General features: G+C 46.7%; 1 protein-coding gene across 6 annotated transcripts in view; it reads right to left on the bottom strand.

The window, feature by feature from the left end:
- HIVEP3 (HIVEP zinc finger 3) overlaps positions 1-24790 on the bottom strand; it is a 493156-nt gene that overhangs the window by 105070 nt on the left and 363296 nt on the right. For all 6 annotated transcript variants that reach the window (XM_078849452.1, XM_078849453.1, XM_078849451.1 and 3 more), the window contains one exon: positions 782-846. The gene's annotated coding sequence lies outside the window, so the exon portion shown is untranslated. The remainder of the gene's footprint in view (positions 1-781; positions 847-24790) is intronic.

Genomic DNA, 24790 nt, shown 5'->3' with positions numbered 1-24790 from the left:
AAATTGTTTTCAGTTTAAACTGAAAGCCCTGATGAAACTTCTTCGTCAAAGTGACAAAACTCTGCTTTCAGGAACACCCCTAGAGAAGGAATTATTTTCTCATACATTAGGGTATGTTTCAATTAGAACAAGATCATCCTGCTTAGTCTGAAGTTCTTCCGGTGGAAACTCTGCCTCTGCTATATGTATTCTCACTGAGGAATCATAACAAACAATCTTTGGTTCTGAATGAAGTTCACAGAAGGTCAATGAGTTCTTTCCCCCTATATAACAAAATATACTGCAAGAGATCTTGTCTCTTTTTTTCCTGTGAAACATGGTAAGATATTTCCACTCAAAAACAATATACAAGCTATGAATAAAGCATATGGAGTTGTAAGTACAGTACTCTCTGCTTCCTGTATTGTATGTTCCTGATAACTAGTTCTTGCCAATGGGTTTGAGTGACAGAAGATATGCTGCCATAGACCTTCAAAGAGAAATATTTGTGACCAAAACAGAATTATGATGTAACCAGTGATCTGCATGAGCATTAGCACAGCTTCGGTCATTATTTTTGGTAACTGGAGTCACTAATATAAGTTAAACAAGCTAATGTGATGTTGGATTAGTTACATTCTTGATAAGCTTATCTGGCAAATGTCTCTAGAAATATTGGAGCAAAGAGCTAAAGCAACCAACCAAATAGAAAAACAAGTCCTACTGTTTCAGTATGAAGGGCAGAATATATATTCGACTTATACCCACTTTAAATCATTAAAACAAAACAGAGATTACTTACAGTGGAACTGATTTTCTTTAATTTTGATGGGGTGCCTCCTTTTTTTGCTCAGGGTTTAATTCAGTCTGAAAAACAACACCACACTGTGATTATTAAACCAATATATTAAAATGCCATCTCAGCAGTGTTAGTGCAGGACTGACACCAGGTGCCCTGATGAGCAGTTTGCCTGGTAACAGAGAGAGTACACAAACCCAGTCCCAACAGGTGGAGGAGTCCTTAGCGGCTTGGTTAACCTCACTCGGCAGGTTCACTAATATGGTGACATGCATGTTCATGAAAAGGACATCCCCAGGGTTATCCCTTCTGCCAGTGTGACAGCATGCAGGAAATCACAGGTTTGTTTACGTCAGCCACGTAGGCATCAGGCAGAGCACAGCTCTAGGTGGGTGCGGCAGAGCTGAGAGGAGCCTCAAAATTCAGATCTGGATTTCAACAATTCAGATCAAAGGTTCAGATTCCACAGCTCTTCCCCTAAACTGCTGAGATTGGGGTAGGAGGTGTTGTTTGAGCCCTTCTCGGGCTCTGAGTAAATTAAATGCAGTCCATTTCCAGGTGCGAAATGTGCTCTGCATTCAAATATAGAGATGTTTTCTTCCTAACTACCAGCACTAAAAATTCCCTCTGGAATTTGAGGTTCATTTCAGTCCTCACCAATAATATAAATATCTGCAGGCTAAATTCAGACCTCACAGACACCTGAGCAAATCCACGGCCATAGATGGCAGGTGAACTGCCGGCTTGGGGAGGCCAACCAGGCCTGCCCCTCCTGCCAGAGGCCTCTCCTCTCCCACCCCCTTCTCCTGCCAGAGCCCAGAGCCTCCTCCCTCTCTGTGGCCACCAGCCCCTCCACCCCCGCCCCAGCCCCCAAGCACTGGGCAGGTGGGTAGCGTGCAACCCCCTGAGTGCCAGACAGGCAGGTGGGTGGTGTGCGCCCCCCACCCCCAAGTGCTGGGCAGACCATGTGGCCCCCAGCCTCAGCACCCTCAGCCCCTCCCCGAGCACAGGGTGGGCAGCCCCAGCACTTGCAGCCTCCCCCACAGCACCAGGCAGTGTGGCCCCAGCATCTGGGGGGCCCCCCAGTGCTGGGTGGCCCCAGCCACCCCAAGTCCCAGCCGCAGGCCTGCTGTGGCCGTCCTACCCTCAGCCCGCTTCCCAACTGGAAGATGAGCAGCCTTCCTGGGCTGGAGTCAAGGGGGAAGGGCAAGCGGGAGGGGGCCTGGGGCGGAGCGTGGGCAGGGCCATGCTGGGCTGTTTGGGGAGGCAAAGCCTCCCGCAGCCTACAATATGCACTTCCCATGCCCACTGCCCTCAACTTGTGCCATCAGTTGCACTGCACAACCAAATGTCTTCAAGAGAGTGGAATTTCATCCTGCAACTGGAGTTTCATTTATACAATTATAAACTATGCCCGAGTCAGAATGAAATACAGGGCCCTCTCCCATAGTTGTGCTGGTTCTGTTAATAACATTTGTTTTTGGCAAGCAGCACACAGTACTCACACAGCTCTAAGAACTGATTTTTCACTTCGCTGGCAGTGTAGTGACAAAACGTCATCCGATGATACTGCACCTGTGATACTGGGCCACCATGAGGCAGCTGTCCCTAGCCTACAATACAGCACATTGGCCCATCACTCACTGTGCTGTTGAATAGAATGTCTGAGGATAGGAACTCAGTTTTTTTATTTATTTAATAACATTTTAATTTCCAGCTAAATTACAATAGATGCTAATGAAGACAATGGCTGATAAAGTCTTGAATAAGGATCAATGCATGCAAGTGCTGCGCTGACTTCTCCCACACTGTTCTACCAATGCACATTAATCTGGACCTCCAGATATTCCATTCCCCCCACACACATCCTGCTCTGCTAATTCAGTGCATACCAGATATGCAGCTTCCCTGATATTTCATTCCTTAGTCCCCCAACCATGCTGCCAATGCTCAGTCCTCAAAATGCTAAGGCTTGATATCCTCTTTTGTGGGCGAAATTTGTACTTACAAAATTTGCAATCACATTTTTGCGCTCTTGAGACGACCTGTGGGAGCAAGCCAGAGGACTTTGAACCAGCAGTCAGGTAGTTAGATTTGTGAGTAGTTAGGGAAAGTTCGCGCTCACCAAAGGGTGGCCAATTTAGAAATTTGGCCCTAAAGATCCTTTTCATAGAATCATAGAATATCAGGGTTGGAAGGGACCTCAGGAGGTCATCTACTCCAACCCCCTGCTCAAAGCAGGACCAATCCCCAATTAAATCATCCCAGCCAGGGCTTTGTCAAGCCTGACCTTAAAAACTTCTAAGGAAGGAGATTCCACCACCTCCCTAGGTAACGCATTCCAGTGTTTCATCACCCTCCTAGTGAAAAACTTTATCCTAATATCCAACCTAAACCTCCCCCACTGCAACTTGAGTGTGTATCTGTGGATCTAGGTTAGGTGCCTAGCTCCACACAGAATAGCCAGGGAGGTCCCAAGGATACTCCAAAATCCCTAACAGTATGAGACAAAATCTAACAGACCAACTTCAAAAATGATTTATAAAATCAACACATAGCTGTATGAAACGGGTTCTCATTTGGCAGCTCAGAACTGTAACAGTGGAGTTTTGGTTATATCACAAGTAAAAGTGAGTTTGGTGGTTTACATAGTACTCTTTTAAACACTAAAATCAACACAAAATCTGTCCTGATCAGCACTCTATTGACATGAGTTGCAGTGCCTCAACATTGCTTGTGGCTGAGCAGCATCAACAGCATTGGGAGGCAGGAGAGGGAGTGCTGGACTGAACTAGCAGGGTGTGTCTCATCAGGTTGACAGTCTCCCAGCATTTATTCTCATATTGGAAATCCCCAAAACAGAGGCTGAACAATAAAATGAACTCAGCACAGGAAATAAATTACTTTGAATATTCCTCCAATTTACAAATTAATTTAAACACTTTTTGTTAACACATGATTCTAGTTGACAGAGGGTCACTTTTTTTAAAGTCAAAATGTAAAGACAGCATCAACTGTTGCAACAAATGCACCTTCAAGGAGCTCCCACATTTTTATAAATAAATAAAACTTTATACCACATTTTAATTCTTAAATAATGGCCCACAAACAATACGGCACGGACATTGTGACTTGCATCTACTGTGCCTCAGTTTACCAAATCCTGAAAATAAAATCACAGCTCTAGTCTCTCCCTCACATACTGTGCCATAGCAAAGGAATGCCATTTACTTCTTTTACATAGTGGCTTTTCCACTAAAGAGTTCAAAGCACCGGATAAATATTAATGAAGCTCCACAGCAAACTCTCTTGTGCAGCTAACTATCCTTGTCTCGATTTTACAGACACAGAACGATTGGGCCCACGGTCACAGCGAGTCGGGGGAAAGTGAACTTAGAAATCACCACACTGTGCTTTAACCATGAGACCTTGCTCCCTCCATGTCTGACTGCTAATGACAATGCTACTTGCATAGCACAAGCCACTGGCTTTTTAGCTTGTGTTCTCAGTCTAGGCTACAGATATCCTAAGACCATTAACCGAATGCTTACCCTTCTTAACAGAGCCACACAAATTTATAAAGTGTATCTACTATTCACAGGCAGCTATTCACTTAAAAGTCCAGAAGCGAGTTATTATGTAAACTAAATTGAATGTTATACTGAACCAAGTAGCCTCCTTTCACCTGAAGTTTGAGGTCACAGGCCACAGGAGAACGGTATTTTTTCCACCTTCACCCTTTGCTTTCTAGTTTTACTATAAAATTGAAAACAGACAAACTGAAGAATCATGGGAGCCCGGAGCATCGGAAGTATGCAGCAGGAACAGGTGTGGTGCTACAGTGGCTGAGTGTGTTAGTCTTTCACCTTTGGAAATCCAAGTCCAAGCCTTGGTTATATCACAAGTAAAAATGAGTTTGGTGGGTCACCCCAAAATCTGGCCCAGATCAGCACTCGGTGGACATGACTTGCAATGCATCAGGCTATGTCTACCCTTGCAGAGTTTTTGTGCTGTCAGTTTCAATGGCGATAGTGAACTGGTGAAAGAAAAGCGCTGATTTGTGTACTCACTTACTTCCACAGGCATCAGATCGTGTTCACCTTTGCAGCACTTCCATCCCTGATGAGAGCAGAGCACTGAGGGCAGCTATCCCACAGTGTAGCTCTCTCCATTTTGACAATAGGTCTTGTGGGAAGGTGGGGGGGAGGGTGTTTGCGGGGCACCCTGGGTTCCTGCACAGCCCCCTCTCCCCAAACACTGATCAGCTCCAGGAGCTCAGCTTTGCTCCACGCAAGGGATCGTTTGCTCCATGGAGCAGCCATTGTCACCTGGCCAGATGACACATGAGCACTTGCCAAGACAACAGGAAGGGGAGTTTCAAAGTTCCTAAGGCTTTACAGGGGGAGGAGTGGACGTCTGTTTACCTGGCATCAGAACAGCAGAGCTGCAGGCCACAGTGGTCACCTAGGCACTGTGGGATATCCTGTGGAGGCTAAAAGCGCTGTAAACAGGAAGAACATGTCTTCACTTGCACATCACTGCAAAAGTATCACCGGTAAGAGCCGTACACCTCTCGTGGAGGTGGTTTCCTTTTTGCAGTGTCATTGGCAAGTGTAGACACTCCCACAGTTTTCGTGCAAAAAAAGGGACTTTTTCTGCTTTAAATGGCAAGTGTAGACATGCCCTGAGTAATGCTCAAGACTGAGCAGCATCAACAGCACTGGGAGGCAGCAGGGTAGGGGTACGGGGGTCCAGGACTGAAACAGCAGGGTGTTTCTGATCAGGTTGACAGTGCATTGATAATGCTGAGTGCGGCACATACATGGCCCATGCTTCCAATCACGCTTAATTTTGATCTAAGTTCTATGCTTCTGCAGCACCTAAACTTGGAATGGTTTATGGAGTTTGAGATACATTGCTCCAGGTATTGCCAGACTCGGTAATTTGAAGAGGAGTACTTGTGGCACCTTAGAGACTAACCAATTTATTTGTAATTTGTGACTGCAGAAGTTATCAGTAGAAAAAGGGCTGGGGCAATATGATGTATATTTTTGTGTCCTGCTCATAGAGGCGATCTCTGAGCTGCCTGGGCCCACAACTTGCTTTTTTCTGCAAACTATTATTTTTCACTTGGTAGGTAACAACTGTGCTCAATGTTATACATGGCATAAAAGCAGCTTACAGCCTAAGGCCAGGTCTACACTATAAACTCACATCAGTATAACTATGTTGTTCAGGGGTGTGAAAAATCCACCCGCTGAGCGACGCAGTTACACCGACCTAACCCCTGGCATAGACAGTGCAGTGTCAGGAAGAGGGCTTCTCCTGTCAACACAGCTACCACCGCTCGTGGAGGTGGATTAATTACGCCGACTCCTGTCGGGACAGTAGCGTCTTCACGGAAGCGCTACAGCAGCCCAGCTGCACTGGAGCAGTATTGTAAGTGTAGACGCGCCCATACAGAGAGACCCAGAGAAGGTGGGATTCACTGAGAGACCATGGGGAGGCAGCTGCTAATGAGAGAAGTTAGGGTGGGGGCTGGTGCTGCAGTGGGGAGGGCATACAACATATACTGTTTGTGTGCTTCACAGAAGTAGTGATGGAGGAAAGGTTTCAGAGTAGCAGCCGTGTTAGTCTGTATCCGCAAAAAGAACAGGAGCACTTGTGGCACCTTAGAGACTAACCCATTTATTAATTATGTGGCTAATCACATCAGTCACGCCATCAGGGGCTCGTTCACCTGCACATCCACCAATGTGATATATGCCATCATGTGCCAGCAATGCCCCTCTGCCATGTACATTGGCCAAACCGGACAGTCTCTACGTAAAAGAATAAATGGACACAAATCTGACATCAGGAATCATAACATTCAAAAACCGGTAGGAGAACACTTCAACCTCTCTGGCCACTCAGTAAAAGACTTAAGGGTGGCAATTTTGCAACAGAAAAGCTTCAAAAACAGACTCCAACGAGAAACTGCTGAGTTTGAATTAATATGCAAACTAGATACCATTAACTTGGGTTTGAATAGAGACTGGGAGTGGCTGGGTCATTACACATATTGAATCTATTTCCCCATGTTAGGTATCCTCACACCTTCTTGTCAGCAGTCTAAATGGGCCATCTTGATTATCACTGCAAAAGTTTTTTTCTCCTGCCACTAATAGCTCATCTTAACTAACTAGCCTCTTACAGTTTGTATGGCAACTTCCACCTTCTCTGTATGTGTATATATCAGTTCTTACTACACGTTCCATTCTATGCATCCGATGAAGTGGACTGTAGCCCACGAAAGCTTGGGCTCTAATAAATTTGTTAGTCCCTAAGGTGCCACAAGTCCTCCTGTTCTTTTTGACGGAGGAAAGTCACATTGGATCCTGTCAAGCTCCTAACCACCCTGTTCACATCCAGGCCATAACCACTCCCTGGTGCCAGCACTGGGCAGAGTCCACAGGCCACTCCCCGCTGTTCTGTTGTATAAACAGCGAAAGAGAGAGTCCCCTGGCCACTCCCAATACGATGCCAGCACTGGGAGGGAGGGAATTTCCAGGAGCTGGCTGGGGTGGGTGGGGGGTGGGGGGAGGGTTTCCCAGCCTCTCTTCCACTGGGCATCGATTAACCTTGCTGCTACTGCCACTCCACTGTCTCCTTTGCTGGAGAAGGGAGGACTCCAGGGGCTTCTCCTAGCCGGAAGGCTGCTGCCAGCGGGACACTTGAGATGTGTCAGAGCTGCGAGGCCAGCCTGGGCTGAACGTAGAATCCTGGAGACCCCCCCATTAGAAAAGACTCACCTAAGCCTGAGCCAGGGCTGGCGACTCAGCAGCACCCTGAGCAGATGCAGCTGAATGAAGGAGTGGGAACTACGCCCGCCAATGCCCAGGCAGCCCAAGTGAGAAGTACAAGGCGATCCCACCCATTGTCCAGTACACAAATGAGTGTGGACGGTGAAGACAAAAGGCGCCTTTCCAGCCCCGGTTAGCTGTATTTCCCTTTGGTTTGGCAGTTCCTCACAGTCTTCTTACCACAGCCACGTGTTCTGTTTCTCTTAAAAAGAAAGAAGGAGCAGCAGCAGTGTGAGAAGGCTGGAGGCAGGGAGGAGAATGGAGGGATACGGCTCTGCACATGGGAAGATGGGCTGTTCAATTACAAAGATATGGGAATTGGTATCTCAGGAAGCACCCGCGACAGCACATGCGAGCAGGAAGCTCAGCACAGTGGGAGGCTTCTTGACATGCTGGTCGGGGCCAGTCATTTCACTTTGCGCATCTGAACCTCAGCGCCATCCGACACACACTCTGCATCCATGGATTTGTCTTCTAGAATGTAGTTTTCAAACTTCCCCTTTATCCCAAGTACCGGGGAGGAGGCTACAAATTCTTTTGGATTTTATCCTTCTTTAGCAACAGATAATTGTTAGAAAAAAAAGGGAGACAAGGTAGGTGAGGTAATAGTTTTTATTGGACCAACTTCTGTTGATGAGAAAGACAAGCGTTAAAGCGTCCATCTTCCCATGTGCAAAGCTCTTCCTCAGGTCTGGCAAATTTACTCAGGCCTGGTCTATATTACAGAGTTAGTCAACGTAAGGCAGTTCACATCGACCTAGTTCTGTAAGTGTCTGCACTACAACGTAGCTCTCACTGATGTAAATCGCCCACTTCACCAACTTACTAGCTCCACCTCCGTGAGAGGCATAGCGCCAAGTCAATGTAGTTAAGTCAACGCAGGGTTAGTGCAGACACTGCATTGCTTACATTGGCTGTTGCTGCCTTTCAGAAGCGGTCCCACAATGCCCCACACTGTAGTTAAATTAGTGCAAGTGCTCCTGGTGGAGATACACACTGCCGACAAAAAGAGCGTAGTGTGGACATCCAAAAGCAGTTTAATTACTGCAGTGACTGTAAGTTAACATAACTTACGTCAACTTAATTTTGTAGTGTAGACTTGGCTTAGGTCAATGCAATGTCAGTGTAGACACTTCGTTGCTTACATCGACTGTTGCTGCTTTTCAGAGACCATCCCACAATGCCCCACGCTGGCAGTTAAATCAGTGCAAGTGCACCAGGTGAGGATGTGCACCGCCGACACAAGGATCAATTACTGCGGTGGCTGTAACTCACTGTAACTTAGGTCAAATTAATTTTGTAGTGTAGACTTGTTCTCAGAGTCCCAGCTAAATACTAGATGGAACAGATTGTTTAGCATACGTAATTAACACATATTTCAAAGGACCATTCAAGGTGAAGTTATCCGTTAACACCCCTCCAGTCATAGGGAGGAGAAAAAAAGGGTGTGTGTGAAAGGAACTGGGGGGGGGGGAGGGTTGTCAGTGAGTTACAGATTGTTGTAATAAGCCATCCTGAAATAAATCTTTCCTGAACCCCCTTTTCTAGCCTTCAAATAACCCCCCACTCTCTCCAACCTCACCATCAGAAGCAAGCTGCCCACAGACCAGGACACAATAACCCAAAGTGGCAGCAGATCCTGCCAGAATAACATGCAAAACCTGCAGACATATCTCCACTGCTACAATGATCAGGACTCCTCACAACACACCTTTCAAGATCTACTGGTCCTACAGATGCCTATCACAACACGTGGTGTACCTTATTCAGTGCACTAAATGCCTCAATAACAACGACGTGGGTGAAACCAGAAACTCACTATGTTTTCAAATGAACTCACATAGGAAAACGATAAAAGACAAGAACACCACATCACCTGTGGATGAACGCTTTTCACAAAGTAATCACTCTATACTGACCTCAGCCTCTGAGGAACCCTGCACAACACGTTCAAAAAGGCAAGCCTCGGAGCTTAAATTCATAATGTCGCTAGACACTAAAAATCATGGACTGATAGAGATACTTATTTCAACAATCTACAACCCCTCCCACCTTCCTTTCCTCCCTATGCCTGGAGGAGTGTTAACGAACAACTTTACCTTGAATGGTCCCCTGAAATATTTCAGAGTAGCAGCCGTGTTAGTCTGTATTCGCAAAAAGAAAAGGAGGACTTGTAGCACCTTAGAGACTAACCAATTTATTTGAGCATAAGCTTTCGTGAGCTACAGCTCACTGCATCCGATGAAGTGAGCTGTAGCTCACAAAAGCTTATGCTCAAATAAATTTGTTAATCTCTAAGGTGCCACAAGTCCTCCTTTTCTTTTTCCCCTGAAATATGTGTTAACTACTTATGCTAAACAATCTGTTCCATCTCCTCTGAGGGCTTGTCTTCATGCAGCCGCACTGCTGTAGCACTTTAGTGAAGATGATCAGACACTGACGGGAGAGCCTCTCCTGCTGGCATAGTTCAGATACCATCCCGAGAGGAGGTAGCTACGGCGACAGGAGAAGCTCTCCCGCCGACAAAGCGCTGTCTACATGGGGGTTAGGTCGGTATAAATGCATCACTCAGGACTGTGGATTTTTCATGCCCCTGAGCAACACAGTTACACTGAAGGGAGTTTATGCTGTAGACCTGGCCTGAGTACCTTTCCCAGACCTGAAGAAGAGCTCTGTGTAAGCTCAAAAGCTTGTCACCCTCATGAAGAGAAGTTGGTCCAATAAAAGATATTCCCTCACCCACCTTGTCTCTCAAATATCCACAGATCAACACAGCTACAGCAGCACTGCATACAGAAAGTTAAAGGGACATTTATGGGTCTCTTTACAAATTCTTTACAAAGGACAAATCAATATGCATTTTAAAGCCACAAACACAAGTTTCCAGAAACATATGCAGTCGGCCTGATTCTCCTCTCACACCAATTTTCCACAGATGTAACTTCTGTGGAGTTACTCTGCATTTACGAAGATGAGGTCAAAATCAGCCACTGGACTACAACTCAAGTGACTTGGGGAATTCCGGGAATTCCCAGCTAAGCTACACATTTTGTGGGAGAAGTCAGGCGAGTGATTTAATATACAAAGTGCCTCAGTTCCCAGTGGTAAAATGGAGATAATATATGTGTGTTGTAAGCATAAAAATCCATCAACAACTGTGAGGCACTGAGATACTCCACTGAGGAGGGCCATACAAGTACATAGACAGATACATAGATTAAATGCTTTCTTACAGTTCCTTTTTCATTTAAACAATTCCTGTAGTTGTTACAGGAATGGTATGGGAGCATGAATGAGAGGGGAGATGGTCAACATAACTGGCAAATAGAAAGACAATGTGGGGGAGGTAATATATTTTACTGGACCTACTTCTATTGGTGAAAGAAACAAGCTTTCAAGCTCACACAGAGCTCTTCTTCAGGACCTGAAGCTTGTCTCTTTCACCAACAGCAAATAAAAGATATATTACCTCACCCACCCTGTCTCTCTAATATCCTGGGACCGACATGGCTACAACAACACGGCAAAAAATAATTGCCAATGGAAGGAGAGGCGTTTGGGAGACAAACCCTCTATTAGAATGTAATCTCCATTAAGAAAAGATTTGGGAACGCCTGCTGTTGAAGGAAAGTTTTTATTCGTTTTACCCAGATTCCACCCGGGCTCACCAACTTTCCTTCTCACCTCACCATAAAATGAAGTCTCAGCTGATAAAGAAAAGCAACTTAGCATTTTGCCAGCATGATATGTGTAAACACTAAACAGTAAAATTTTCATAACCTCAAGCAGCTATTCCAAACAGAGAAGCTTTTTAGTCACACAGACAAATTTTTGCAAAAGTGCATTTTTTAAAAAGTTAAAAATAAACATTAAAATTGGAAGAAAAAGGAACAAACTATCAACAGCCACATGAATGCCACATGATGGTGATACAGCCTGGAATTCAGGCTCCCTCCCTCCAAACACAGATTTAGGAGAGGTACTAGCAGATACCTGCCTTTAGTTTGGTCCTAGGAGCGCAATACAAATGACTTGTCATCTTAGACGAATATGCTGTTCTGGCCCATCCATCTCAATCCTGATTGGCAGCACCCACTGCTATTCCAGCCCTGGAACATTTCTATAGTTCCATCAGTGCACTCCCATCCCCCTCTGCCAAGGCTGCCCCATTTTGTGGTGGACAAACACTCACTTGGGACTATGAAACTCCACTAAAGTCATTTCCATTGAGCTAAACTGTGATTTGAACTCAGTCTCCTGCAGTTAATAGCTACATACATACTAACTCTTATATAGCAATTTTCATCAGTAGATCTCAAAGCACTTTACAAAGGAAGTCACTATCATTATCCCATTTTACTGTTGGTGAAACTAAGGCACAGAGCACCCCACAAAACTGTTCCAACTCTACTGCCCCCGGGGATCTGCAGGGCACAAGTTGAAAAACACTGCACTAGGAGACATACCCTGCCTCTGGGAAGAGCAGCTCCCTCCACCTCTCGTTTTACAGTCCAGGAAACATTCTCCTCACATACAATGATCTTAACCTATAACCTCACAAGCAAAACTCAAGAAAACAGAATTGTCTCTCATTTTACTAAGAAGACCCTCAAGATTGTTCAGTGTTTGTGGCTGTGAAGTAGAATTACACTGTATGTGTCTAGAGACTCCTTGGGATTAGTGTAAAAACTCTCTGCTATTTTCAGTTCCTATACTCGGTCGTGATTTAATTTATGCACTGGTGTGAAAAACAATTAGTAAACTAATATTTTGAAACTAGTGCCAAGTAATGATTCTTTCAAAATTCATCGGAATTAATGTCTCCAGCCCTGCCAAAACCAAGAGGGGGAAATCAGCTATTGGCAAGATGTTGACTCTTTCTAAATTTGTGTGTCTTGGGTGAATCTAAAGCAGTAATTCCCTTTCCTTGGCAACATAGTCGTGTTCCCCACCCCCTCACCCCGAGACTTATGGTTATCCTCATGTATTGTGAAATCTTCCCAAATGTTTCCACATAGTTTCAAACCACAAAGTGGGCGGGGGGGGGGGGGGTGAAGAAGAGGATAACTACAGTTCAGATGGAGTTTACGATTGCTGCTCAATTTCATAATTGCAGGGTGAATCAGCAGGGAGCAAGGTTTCAGTCAATACCATGACCCCATGGCCGGTAACCTTCTTACAGATCAGCTGAAAATGGTTTCCCTTGATGCTCTCCTGACAAATCCATGAACTTGAACTCAAGGATTATTTTATCTTTCTTTCTCTGACACAGAAATTCTGTATCATAAGACTCTTGCTGAGCACTTCCTCAAAGTAGATTCTTCTTAACACTAGTTGCTAGCTTCTTACATTTACATGGGGTTGTACCATATGATTGGAGAATTGCTAACATAGTTCCTATTTTTAAGAAAGGGAAAAAAAGTGATCCAAGTAATTATAGGCCTGTTAGTTTGACATCTGTAGTATGCAAGGTCTTGGAAAAAATTTTGAAGGAGAAGGTAGTTAAGGACATTGAAGTCAATGGTAAATGGGACAAAATACAACATGGTTTTACAAAAGGTAGATCGTGCCAAACCAACCTGATTTCCTTCTTTGAGAGAGTAACAGATTTTTTAGATAAAGGAAACGCAGTGGATCTAATTTATTTAGATTTTAGTAAGGCGTTTGATACTGTGCCACATGGGGAATTATTAGTTAAATTGGATAAGATGGGCATCAATAGGAAAATTGAAAGGTGGATAGGGAATTGGTTAAAGGGGAGACTACAACGGGTCCTACTGAAAGGTGAACTGTCAAGTTGGAGGGAGGTTACCAGTGGAGTTCCTCAAGGATCAGTTTTGGGACCAATCTTATTTAATCTTTTTATTACTGACCTGGGCACAAAAAGTGGGAGTGTGCTAATAAAGTTTGCAGATGATACAAAGCTGGGAGGTATTGCTAATTTAGAGAAGGACAGGGATACCCTACAGGAGGATCTGGATGACCTTGTAAACTGGAGTAATAGGAATAGGATGAAATTTAATAGTGAGAAGTGTAAGGTCATGCATTTAGGGATTAATAACAAGAATTTTAGTTATAAGCTAGGGACGCATCAACTAGAAGTAACGGAGGAGGAAAAGGACCTTGGAGTATTGGTTGATCATAGGTTGACTATGAGCTGCCAATGTGATATGGCTGTGAAAAAAGCTAATGTCGTCTTGGGATGCATCAGGAGAGGTATTTCCAGTAGGGATAAGGAGGTTTTAGTACCGTTATATAAGGCACTGGTGAGACCTCACCTGGAATACTGTGTGCAGTTCTGGTCTCCCATGTTTAAGAAGGATGAATTCAAACTGGAACAGGTACAGAGAAGGGCTACGAGGATGATCCGAGGAATGGAAAACTTGTCTTATGAAAGGAGACTCAGGGAGCTTGGCTTGTTTAGCCTAACTAAAAGAAGGTTGAGGGGAGATATGATTGCTCTCTATAAATATATCAGAGGGATAAATACCAGAGAGGGAGAGGAATTATTTAAACTCAATACCAATGTGGACACAAGAACAAATGGATATAAACTGGCCACTAGGAAATTTAGATTAGAAATTAGACGAAGGTTTCTAACCATCAGAGGAGTGAAGTTTTGGAATAGCCTTCCGAGGGAAGTAGTGGGGGCAAAAGATCTATCTTGCTTTAAGATTAAACTCGATAAGTTTATGGAGGAGATGGTATGATGGGATAACATGGTTTTGGTAATTAAATATTCATGGTAAATAGGCCCAATGGCCTGTGATGGGTTTTTAGATGGGGTAAGATCCAAGTTACCCGGGAAAGAATTTTCTGTAGTATCTGGCTGATGAATCTTGCCCATATGCTCAGGGTTTAGCTGATCGCCATATTTGGGGTCGGGAAGGAATTTTCCTCCAGGGCAGATTGGAAGGCCCTGGAGGTTTTTCGCCTTCCTCTGTAGCATGGGGCACGGGTCACTTGCTGGAGGATTCTCTGCTCCTTGAGGTCTTCAAACTACAATTTGAGGACTTCAATAGCACAGATATAGGTGTGAGGTCTTTTTTAGGAGTGGTGGGTGAAATTCTGTGGCCTACATTGTGCAGGAGGTCAGACTAGATGATCATAATGGTCCCTTCTGACCTAGATATCTATGAATCTATGAATCTATGAATTTACACTATATACAACTGAACCTGCTGACAGGTGAACTGGTCTGCTATGAAAATTTGGTTTATAGGTAAGTTGAATGAAAGTCCCAGGGCTTGTCTAAAAGGGAACACTCAGGAATTAACTTGTGGTGTAAACTCAATGAACATAAATTAAAACACATTCACCGCCTGCTCCCAGTATGAATGCAGTGGGACCCCAGCTGCATGCGCGTTACACATGGTGCGTACCACTGGCAGGGGCAGAACCGGACCCACAGCAGCGCCACGGAGAAAAAGGGCTGGCCGCCTCATGGCCCGCTCAGTTTGGCCTGGTGACCCCTCCATCATGATGGGGAAGGAGGAAAGGGGACAAAAGTGAGTTGCAATTCAAAGCCTGAGGCTTGCAGCGCCACTCAGGTCATGACGGAAGGCCGTGGTGCCAAACGAAGGCCGTGGTGCCAAACCTGAGTGGGTAGTGGGGTGGCCAGTGCTGCTCCCACTTACTGCTACTGTGGGGCCACCTCCTGCACCTTGGCTCCCTCTGCCAGGGGCCTGCCTGACCTCACCCCACTTCCAGCAGCCCCTGTCCCATTTGTTCTGCCTGCAGAACTCACTCAGCCTCAAGACTTGCTACAAGTACAGGGAGCCACAGTGAGTGTCCACACAGGGTAGCTGGCCAGGAGAAGGGCGACAGGGAGCCCTGTGGGAGGGGTGGACATGAGGGGGGTCTTGACTACGGGCTGGGCTCTGTGATGGGTCGTGGCGGGTGACTCACTTTTTTTTTCTTTGCTCTGGGTGGGAGTTTTACTGGACAAGAAACTTGGGTGCATTGTGCCTACCAGGTGAAACATTTCTGGGGGCAACTGTGTGGGCGTTTTCATTCAGGAGCAAAGTGGCTGTAGATCGCTGTACGTCAATTAGCCTGCAGTTACAGTGAACTAAGACCAATTGCGCCTGAATGAGAGCATCCACACAAGAATTTAATTCGCTTTAACTCATACACATTTATTTTGCACCTTTATTTGATTTGCTTTAATTTCCTGAATGTCCCCATATAGACAAGCCCCCAGATTGCTTCAGAGCATCACAACGCGCACAACAGAATCCTGCTTTTAGAGTGAAATTTACTCCTGTGTAGAGAGCCAGCACAGGGCCTAGGTTCCACTTAAGACCTTCTTAAGTCCCAATTTTAGGGCTTAAGTAATGCACAGACCTTGCTCTCTGCAAAGGCTGAATTTCACCAGTAGTGTACCTCCACTGAGAGGGAAGTTGCCCTAGGGAAAGAGGGCTTCATTGTACAATCAACTGATTTTAAAAAGCCAAGGCACCTTTTCCCTGTTAATGATGACTGCCTCTAAGAGTCAAGAGTGTAACGCTAATTCAAAAAAGGGGAACATCTTTGTGGGACTTATTAGCAGGAGTGTTGTAAGCAAGACATGAGAAGAAATTCTTCCGCTCTACTCCACTCTGATTAGGCCTCGACTGGAGTATTGTGTCCAGTTCTGGGCACCACATTCCAGGAAGGATGTGCACAAATTGGAGAGAGTCCAGAGAAGAGCAACAAAAATGATTAAAGGTCTAGAAAACATGACCTATGGGGGAAGACTGAAAAAATTGGGTTTGTTTAGTCTGGGAAAGAGAAGACTGAGAGGGGACATGAGAACAGTTTTCAAGTATGTAATAGGTTGTTACAAGGAGGAGGAAGAAAAATTGTTCTTCTTAACCTCTGAACATAGGAGAAGAAGCAATGGGCTTAAATTGCAGCAAGGGAGGTGTAGGTTGGACATTAGGAAAAACTTCCTAACTGTCAGGGTGGTTAAGCACTGGAATAAGTTGCCTAGGGGGGTTGTGGAATCTCCATCATTGGAGATTTTTAAGAGCAAGTTAGACAAACACCTGTCAGGGATAGTCTAGATAATTAGTCCTGCCACGAGTGCAGGGGACTGGACTAGATGATCTCTCAAGGTCCCTTCCCGTTCTATGATTCTATGATTCTAGGGCAGGCTGGTGACTCCCTCCATCCCTCGCTGAAAGATAATTCCAAGTGAAACTCTAGTGGTTCAATTAGGGTACACCATTTTGCATCTGATGGCTGAAATGTAAACTTTAGTACCAAAATGCTGGCCAGAGTGGCAGATACAGAATGTGGATATCCTACAAACTAGGTACCAAAGAGGATAAGTGTGCTCCCCACCATTTGGAGCATTTAATTTTACCCAGACATTACACAGTGCAGTCCGCACATTTCAGTGATTACCTTCATATCCTCCATGCACTCATAAAAGCAAGGCTAGATTGTGCTGGTCATGAAGGGCTAGATTCTGCCACCCTTAGTCTCCCTGAGTTCAGGGCCACAACTCATGGCTAAGGTCCTACTCACCATAAAAAGGGTTGGAGGATACAGCCCATTTTAATTAGGTTGGACAGCAGTGGTGGCTATAGTCTGAGGCTCGGTCTACACTACAGAGTTAGATCAACATAAGGCAGCTTACCTTGACCTAACTCTGTAAGCATCTACACTACAACATTGCTCCCACTGATGTAAGCTGCCCACTATACTGATGCTTAGGTCACAGTAGTTAGGGCCTGTTGGCAGTCAGCCTCACGTGGGGCTCACAACTGGAGTCCCCCACCCTGGGGATGACAGCCCAAGCTGTCAGCATCACGTGGGGCTCACAACTGAAGCCCCCACCCCAGGGATGACAGCCAGCTCCAGCTGCAGGCCCCAGGGCAGGGCCAGGGCGCTCCAGCTGTCAATGCCCCACACAGTTGATGGATGTGCTCCTGGTGAGGATGCATACCACTGACAGAGGGGGCAATGTGTGGACATGAACCATGGTGGCTGCATGTCAACCTACATTAGGCTGATTTAATTCTGTAGTGTAGACAAAGCCTTAGTCACTGGATATAAAACAGAAGCACAGAATTAAAAGATGGAAAAGAGCCATTAGGTAGGTCAATAGCATCAAGGAAACAATAATAGTGATTAACTATAAGTAAGCCTCTGTGTTTGTCACGGAGGTCACGGAAGCCACAGATTCCATGATTTTCCGTGACCTCTTGTGACTTCAGCAGCGGCCTGTGTGGCTGGCCTGGGAGCAGCCTGAGCAGCTTGGGCAGCCCCCGGGTCTGTTGCACCGGCTGCTGCTGGGGCAGTCTCGGGCCCCGCAGCAGGAGTTTGGGTGGGGGGGGGGGCTCAGAGCTGGGCATTGGATTGCGGGGCGGTGCTTACCTGGGAGAGGTCTCCCTGGAGGAGCAACAGGAACTCCCCTCCCTCAGCTCCTAGCTCCACGTGCTGCCTCCACCTGCAGGCACCGCCCCCGCAGCTCCCATTGGCCATGGTTCCCAGCCAATGGGAGCTGCAGATCCAGGACTCGGGGCGGAGCAGAGGCGGCATGTGGAGCTAGGAGCTGGACATCGCGGCTTCCCAGGAGCTGGGTAGGGAACCTGCCCCAGCCCCGCCAACGCATCCCCCCCCCGTATCTGTGGTACTCCCTGGGCTGCGCGCTCCCAGCACCCGCCGCACTCCCTTGGGCCACGCCCCCCTGATCACCCACTGGGCTGCCACCCCAGCACCCACGGCACCCCCAGGGCGCCACCCCCCCCCAAGTTTTAACCGGGGTATATAGTACAAGTCATGGACAGGTCACGGACTGTGAATTTTTGTTTACTGCCTGTGACCTGTCCATGACTTTTACTAAAAATACCCATGACTAAAACATGGGTCCCCTCCTGTTCCTTGCAGCATATTCTCCAGTTGTTTGCTCACATCAGTGCTAAGTGTTTCCAGTGATGTAGTGCCCATCCCAGGCAATGCAATTCCTATCACATTTTGCTGTGTAAGGACACAGAGAAAGCTGCACAATGATTCTCAGTCTTTGACTAGTGTAGCCCCCAAGTAGCTCAGCCAGGTTCCTGGAGCTGTGTGTGCTGGTATCTCAGCAAGACGCACACTGTCCCTGGTAGGGAAGGGGAGCCAGGGCAGACTCAGAGGTAGAGAGAAGAGCCACTATGTAGAACGACAGGGGCCCCGTTGGTTTGGGGAAGGACTACAGGCGTGCCCTCTCGGAGGAGGGGGCAGAGTCAAATGATTGACAAGAGACAGCCCGGAAAAAAGAGCTAGCCTGGAGTGGATACCCCCCCTGGGGGCACTGCTGGGGGGGAGAGGCCACTTGGGAGCATTCTGGAACCAGCCAGGGAAACGGCAGGACTGGCTATGTGGGAGGCTGATAAGGCCCAGGTAGGGTTGCCAACCCCCCCAGTTTGGCTGAGAGTCTCCCGGAATGGGGCTTGATCTCCTGGAGGCTACTGAAGCCAATCCGGGAGATGTTAGGCTGCTAAAATTCTGGCGGCGCAGCAGGGCTAAGGCAGGCTTCCTACCTGCCCTGGCTCCGAGCTGCTCCGGCATGTCCAGCAGTGGCTCCTAGGCAGAGGCGTGACAGAGGGTCTCTGTGTGCTGCCCCCGCCCCAAGTGCCAACTTCTCAGCTTCCATTGGCCACCCCTGAACCTAGGAGCCACTGCCGGACATGCCACCGTTTACAGGAGCCACCCAAGGGCATCGCCACCCGGCTGGAGCTTGCACCCCAAACCTCCTCCAGAACCCCAACCCCCTACCCCATCCCTACGCCCCCTTCTGCACCCAAACTCCTTCCTAGAGCCCACACCCCGAATCCCCTTCTGCACTCCAACCCCATGCACCATCCCTGAGCCCATTCCCACACCCAAATTCCCTCCCAGAGCCCACACCCCCTCCTGCACCTTTATCCCCTTCCCCAGCCCCCTCCCGCACCCAAACTCCCTCCCGGAGCCCACACCCCGAACTCCCTCTTGCACTCCAACCTTTTGCCCAGCCCAGAGCCCACTCCCACACTCCAAACCCCTCGACCCCACCCCCCAGCCCATAGCCCCCACCTCCTCCTGCACCACAACCCGCTTCCCCAGCCTGGTGAAAGCGAGTGAGAGTAGGGGAGAGCGAGTGATGAAGGGAGGGCGGCTGGAGTGAGCGGGGGCGGGGCCTCAGAGAAGGGATGGAGCAGGGGTGTGATCTTGGGGAAGGGGCTGGGCAAGGGTGTTTAGGTTTGTGCGATTAGACATTTGGTAACCCTAGACCCAGACCTGCTTGCAGGGTTCCCCTGAGAACTGGCCTCTGGGGACCTGGAAGCAAGAACCCCCAGCCTGAGCCTTTCCCTCTCCAAAATGTAGAGCTTTGCTGAGAAAACTTCCCCCAGCCCGGCGGAGTGAGCACCCCCAGCTCTCCAAGTCAGATCAGTCAGCAAGTGGCCAGCTCTGCTCTGCCTGCTAGCCCAGGGCTGCCGCCTGCTGCCAGTGTGTCTGGGCACTGGGGTAGGAGACTAACGTTAGGATTTTAGTAGAGTTTTGTAACCTGCACCCTGAGCCCTGCACCCCTTTGTGGGGAGGGGAAATCATAGAATCATAGAATATCAGGGTTGGAAGGGACCTCAGGAGGTCATCTAGTCCAACCCCCTGCTCAAAAGCAGGACCCATACCCAATTAAATCATCCCAGCCAGGGCTTTGTCAAGCCTGACCTTAAAAACTTCTAAGGAAGGAGATTCCACCACCTTCCTAGGCAACGCATTCCAGTGTTTCACCACCCTCCTAGTGAAAAAATTTTTCCTAATATCCAACCTGAACCTCCCCCACTGCAACTTGAGACCATTACTCCTTGTCCTGTCCTCTTCCACCACTGAGAATAGTCTAGAACCATCCTCTCTGGAACCACCTCTCAGGTAGTTGAAAGCAGCTATCAAATCCCCCCTCATTCTTCTCTTCTGCAGACTAAACAATCCCAGTTCCCTCAGCCTCTCCTCATAACTCATGTGTTCCAGACCCCTAATCATTTTTGTTGCCCTTCGCTGGACTCTCTCCAATTTATCTACATCCTTCTTGTAGTGTGGGGCCCAAAACTGGACACAGAACTCCAGATGAGGCCTCACCAATGTCAAATTGGTGGCCAATGTCAAATCCTGGCACCAGCAGCTGCCTGACTCCTGCATGGAGAGAATGCCTGCCAGCAGTGATCGTCAGACCTCTGCAGGGACTGAGGGGTCCAGAGGAGCAGTTGTAGAGTTGTGAGTCATCATCTCTTAGTTAGCTAGTCAGGGAGGTTGTTTGGGAGACCCCTCCTCCCTGAACTGCATCCTCAAGCCAGGGGGTCAGGGGTTGGGGATTTTATTATCTGCTGCCTGTTAAACCTGTAGAGGGACTTCCCACTTTATCCCCCTTGTGTGTCCTTTGGGTTGCACTGAACCCAGTCAGCCACATTACTAACTGCTGCACAGAAGATAGCGCGGTCACCAGGGGGCTCAACACAGTACGCGTACCAACAGGACAGTAATTTCACATTTGCTATATCAAGTCATGTGACTGGGGAAATTAATGGTTATTATCAGCGTGGGCACCAATGACCCCGAGAACAGTGTTATACCCTGTTCTGTTCTATTTAGCTCCTGTTTGATGTAATTACTGTGTTGGAGATATTGTATGTGTTTGTGATATTTCTTGGGAGTCTCCAACTATCTGGCAAGTAAGTGGGGGTTACCCTGTGGTCAGAATTTTCCTCCCAAGCTGCCTGGTGACACTGACAGGAAGGAGCGAGGGGGTAGAGACACCCCAAATAAATTCATATGGGGAGAAAATAAGGAATTTACACCCTCCTGAGTAGGTGGTGGGATCCAGAAGAACCCAGGCCTGTCCATCAAAACCCATAAGGAGATTGGCGCTAGAGGAGGTAACCATATGGATAGGGGGTGCTACACTAGTAATAATTCTACAGTTCTGTACAGCAGGGGTAACACCAGACAGGGGTCTAGATGTCCCAATTTCTTGCATGACATTCACCACCTAAATCATAGAAGATTAGGGTTGGAAGAGACCTCAGGAGGTTATCCAGTCCAACCCCCTGCTCAAAGCAGCACCAATCCCAACTAAATCATCCCAGCCAAGGCTTTGTCAAACCGGGCCTTAAAAACCTCTCAGGATGGAGATTGCACCACCTCTTTAGGGAACCCGTTCCAGTGCTTCACCACCCTCCTAGTGAAATAGTGTTTCCTAATATCCAACCTAGACCTCCCCCACTGCAACTTGAGACCATTGCTCCTTGTTCTGTTAATTGTTAGTTAGTATAACTAATTTCCTTTTCATTTTATTTGCATTTCCTGGGCTCCCTGGGTGTGGAGATCAGCATTCTCCACGGCTTTGTTAAAGGGGGGAAAAAATCAACAGGTGTCATGGGCTTGTTAACTGTGTTGTTTTACTCAGCCTTTAATTTTCCTATGGTAAATAGCTACAGTGGTTTCCGCAGTTCCACAATCAGGAAAACAAAGAATCTTGGCATACTTCATAAATACAAAGAACAGGGCTGCATGTAGCTGATTCCAAAGGTGATTAGAAACAAAAGAATGCCAGAGCATTCAAAGAACTTGGTACTGCCTGGCCAGGACTAATCCTCTTGCAGCCAAGGAGCCAGTCAAGTTTAGTGGGATGATGAGCTTGCAGGGACATAGTAGGGGGTCAGTTCTGTATCCTCTAGGGTAGTGTTTCCCAAACTTGGGACGGGGCTTGTTCAGGGAAAGCCCCTGGCGGGCCGGGCCGGTTTGTTTACCTGCCGCGTCCACAGGTTCACCGCTGCAGTTTGGGAAACTCTGCTCTAGGGCAATGTAAATTTATGGAATTGAACAAAAACAAGTGGGGAATTTGCAGACAACGAAAGCAGTAAAAAACACTTTTACAATTCAAATTCCATCTCTGTTTCTTGATCATTTCACTCTGCAAGCTATTTCACAAACTGCTTTTTGTCTCATTAACAACAAAGCAGAAGCAATTAAGCAAAAAGCAATAAAACTTAAGCAAAATAAAACAGCCTCCAAGATTATTTTATAACCTCACTAAAATGACAAAGTGATCTTTCAACTTGAAATCACAAAACACTTCCAATTTGCTACACATACAGATATTATTGTGTCAAATACTGGAGAAATGTCTCTAAATAAGTAAGGCATTGCATTTGGGACCTGATCCTCTGTTGCCCTGAACCAATTAAAAGTGAGTGCAAAATGCTCACTTTGCATAGAAGTTAATGGGTTTGTAGGATTGTGCTCCATTGGACTACAAATCTTGTGAGCAGAGAAAGATTCCTTACCCCCCTACTTCCAAGGGAGAGAATGAGGGAAGCACTTCAAATATGTTAAATTCAAACTAGGTTTTAAAGGTTAGATGAAGACATGAACACCTTTACACTGATCCAAACTAGTTTGTCCACTCTGATCTTTATTGTGAAGTTCTTTCCCTTTCCAAGGCATAGAATCATAGGACTGAAAGGAACGTCAAGAGTTCTCTAGTTGAGTCCACTGCACTCATGACGGGACTAAGTATTATCTAGACATGGCTGACAAGAGGTCATCCTTGCATTACTGTCTGCAATTTTCTGCATTTAAAATCTGTGTGTATGTAACACTGACAGACCCTGGGTCATCAGCAGGCAGGATTGAACCGGGAACCTCTAGAGCTTAGTGCATGAGCCTCTACCGTATGAGCTAAAAGCCAACAGGCTGCTAGCTAAGGCTGTAGAGCAGACTCATTTTATCTCTCTCTCTAAGTGGTCTCGGTGCTACTAGATGGGACAGAGCACCACACCCAGAAGGTGTGTGGGTTACATATACATCTCCATAATATCTTACTAGTAGCCTAACTTTGATGCTTGATCCTTATTTCAGTTAGTCCATATTTTCTCCATTTAGGATTTGCTGTTTTGTGCATATTTTTAAAGAAAAAGTAAAAAACCAAAATACCCTGTGGGACCTAGTCAGATTCTCCCTCTGATGAATAAAGTAAATTTACAATTATTATTTTTTTTGCAAACTCAGCCCCCCCCCTTCGTTCAGCCCCCTACCTCATCGAGCCCCGACATCCTCAGTTCACCCTCCCAGCACTCATCCCATCTGCTCAGAATCCACCCTCAATACAGTCCCCCCACCCTCCTGCCCCTCTGCAGCCCCCAGCCTCACCTCTGCTCCTTAGGCTTCTTCACTCTACGCAAGCCTCGGGGGGCTACAGTGGGATCCCCTGTTCCACTTCCCAGGCGGACAGTGGGAGCCCCAGCCATGCCCGGGGCAGCTGACAGTATTTCTAAGTAAAATGAAGCCTCACTTTTAGAACTCTCAAATGTCAGATGTAGCTGAAAAAAAAATCCCAACATTTGAGAGTTCTATTGGGAGATCACGATTGGGGCTTAAATTGACTCAGAAATCACAACTCCTGCGATCAAATCATGAGAGTTGACATGTCTGCTATATACACATATATAACGCAAGAAACAGTGAAATAACCATTTTTTCACAAGCGGTATTTCTCTATTGCTTTTTCACCCTTATAGGAACCGACCAACTGATAGCTGGAGCAGTCCTTACAGATTGGATTCCGATGTCACCCAACTAAAATACATAAAGTATATTTTCTTCAAAGTTTCTGATGTGATTTATTTGGCCTGAAAAACCCCATCTTAGCTGGAGTCTTGGAGCCAGAAGAAAGCAATCCTCTTGTGCCCCATACAGCAGAAATCACACTCATATTTTTGCCATATTTCCACAGACCACAGCACTTTAAGTGGACAGCCCTCTGCTGCTGGGGGTTATCTACAGTCACCACTTCAAGCTGTGAACGCTCATCTCTCATAAGCAAAGCAGAATTAGGCAAGATCAGTGTGCTTGGATGGGAAGCCTTCAGGGAAATCTGGGTGATGAAGATTCAGCAGATAGCACTGCTGACTGAGGGAGAGCTGAACTGATGTCCCTGCACGTTATGAGGCTGCTGGAAGTCTCATCTCAAGTGAACTATAAATCTGAGATCCTAGTCATTAAAAATCCCACACCATTTTTTGCAGGCTAGGGGCGCTGACTCTGGTCTAATTCTACCTCAGATGACCACGGCCTGAAAGTCCCATTGCATTTTTGGCTGGATATGGTATTTTTCTTGACTTTTTGTCCTAAAATGCTGTGTAAAATTGCTGTGCATACA

This window comes from Lepidochelys kempii, chromosome 19, assembly GCF_965140285.1.
Source record: "Lepidochelys kempii isolate rLepKem1 chromosome 19, rLepKem1.hap1, whole genome shotgun sequence".
Classification (NCBI taxonomy): domain Eukaryota; kingdom Metazoa; phylum Chordata; order Testudines; family Cheloniidae; genus Lepidochelys; species Lepidochelys kempii.
This window is presented reverse-complemented; position numbering and strand designations above follow the sequence as displayed.